This window comes from Aplysia californica, unplaced genomic scaffold (assembly GCF_000002075.1).
Source record: "Aplysia californica isolate F4 #8 unplaced genomic scaffold, AplCal3.0 scaffold00055, whole genome shotgun sequence".
In the NCBI taxonomy this organism is placed as follows: Eukaryota; Metazoa; Mollusca; class Gastropoda; order Aplysiida; family Aplysiidae; genus Aplysia; species Aplysia californica.
Genome location: NW_004797325.1, coordinates 1516489 through 1518807, shown reverse-complemented (window position 1 = coordinate 1518807; position 2319 = coordinate 1516489). Strand labels below are relative to the sequence as shown.

The 2319-nt window shown below is 39.2% G+C and overlaps 1 non-coding gene across 1 annotated transcript in view; it reads left to right on the top strand.

Moving 5' to 3' along the window:
• Window positions 1–70: 70 nt before the first annotated feature.
• LOC101845833 overlaps window positions 71–2319 on the top strand; it is a 4352-nt gene continuing 2103 nt past the window's right edge. The window contains exons 1-2 of the transcript XR_004858262.1: window positions 71–188; window positions 1864–1960. This is a non-coding gene — a transcript (uncharacterized LOC101845833). The remainder of the gene's footprint in view (window positions 189–1863; window positions 1961–2319) is intronic.

Here is a 2319-nt window from a genome sequence, read left to right as displayed (position 1 = left end):
CTCTCTCTCTCTCTCTCTCTAATGAGGAAAGAGACAAAAACCAAACCCCCAGCCCGCGATAATACCCATAATGAAGGAAGCTGGTGTGGGACAAGCTTGTCATCAGTGCCGACTCGAATCACAGAAACAGGGAGACGTACTAGTACTATACTAGGGATAAACAGTGTCATTGCATTGTTCGTTCACTGGTAAGTTGGATAGATAGATAGATAGATAGATAGCTAGATAGCTAGATAGATAGATAGATAGATAGATAGATAGATAGATAGATAGATAGATAGAATAAATGAGTTGATGATAGTATTCACTGGTATTGACAAATCGACTGACTGACAAACAGACAGACAGGTAGACAGACAGACAGACAGACAGACAGACAGACAGACAGACAGACAGACAGACAGACAGACAGATAGACAAGGAAGTAGATTTGTAGGAAGATATGTAGGTAGCAGGTTGGAAGGTAGGTATGTAGGTAGGTCGGTAGGTAGGTAGGTAGGTAGATAGGTAGGTAGGTAGGTAGGTTGGTAGGTACTATAATTGTAGGTAGTTAGCTAGGTTAAAATAAAAGATAAGTAGAGGAAAGGATGGATTGACAGACAGACAGACTGACAAGAAGGCCATATTTGAACTAGCCAACATTGACAACATGCATGAATGATATAAATATTTATTTACAAGGAGTCGAAAAAGGGGCCCATTTACAGAGACATGTCTCTGTAATCTTTGGACCAATTTCAACAAAACTTCCGAAGAAATAAAATTCAACCAGGCGGGGGTACATTAAATTTTGTCCGTATGAAAAATTATGAAAATGAAATCAACCAACTTGTTCGAAAAATATCAAGTTTTTAAAATTTCTTAACCAAAATTGAGTGAAACGCAAATTTTTGTAATTGCATTTGATAAAATCAACCATACGTTCCATTTCAAATCATCACTATTAAAATGCGTGCAATGAAGAGAATATTCCTACAACGTTATTGCCACTACCAAATAAACCCAGGAAGGTGAGGGCTATTTCAATCCCCAGATGTTAACTGTTTCTTTCCATACAAGCCCCTATACGCCACTGGGAATTTTGAAAAACTCCTTGGCATGTTTCTGGGTCGATTCCTTGAACGATCTGTTCAACATTAAGTTTCAACTGTTCCACTATTTGTTAGTTGTTTCTGAACACTCTGCCTGTCATAACCCCCCCCCCCCCCCCCCAAAAAAAAAAAAACCAACAACCCCAACAAAAACAAAACAGAACGAAAAAACCCCCAACAAAACTAAACCAAAGACAACGAAAGGTCGTTATTGAAGGGGGTCAAATTGGGAAGGCGTATGTGGTGATCATTCATCTGTAAACTTTCGGCTTATAAGGCGTTCCCCAACCCTTTCTTGCTACCAAACAAGGGGCACTTTTATTTATTTAGCGTGTGGGGTGCGGTCCCATCTCGCTGGAATCACACTAGTACAGCATAACACTTTCTAATCTACTTCCCAAAATTCTCCTAAATTTTCTCAGCATAGTGAGATTATACCCATCTGATGTAGCTATCGTGTTCTTGTCCTGAAATCAGAACGAGTCGATCACGAACCTGCCGCAGAACGCTTCTAAGAAGTAGAGTTTTGCGATCCACTCAATATTTCTTGAACAAGTTGATTTTTTTCATATTTACAAACTTGACGTCCGTCTGGTTGAATTTTATATTTTCAAAGTTTTATTGGAATTAATGCAGAGACGACCCTTTAAATGGGTCCTTTTTTGACACCCGTTACAAATAATATAATAATAATATATAAAAATTATGAACGGTATATCATTATATTAATATATACAATCTTCTCTTGTTTTATTTGGGTTGCCTTAACAAGCCATGGCTCATTTGGTAGAACACAAAGGTGGATGCCATTGCGGTGCTGTGAGATTCAAGGTCAAAGCCCCATCTGATATCATCACACTTGAGTGCAGGTACCCACCCTTCTATATATATATCTATCGATTTATCGATCTATCTATCTACCTCAGGGATCTGGGTTAAGCCACTGGTCTACACTGCTTACACAACACCACCCAAGAAGCCACGATAGTTACTTCCTATCACAAGAAGCTACGATAGTTCCTATCTCGTATGTGCAGACGCACCCAGCTGTATGTCCCCGGGCATTTTTTATAACAAGCATTTCCAATTTCGCAGTTTGACAAAGTGTGGAAACGAAGTCAAGACCAGTGTGGCAATCAACAGGCCTTGGTCAAACGACGATAAAACTAGGGTGATTTCATGTAACCCAAAATTTTAATTGCGAATAGCCCATAGTTTGATGGGACTT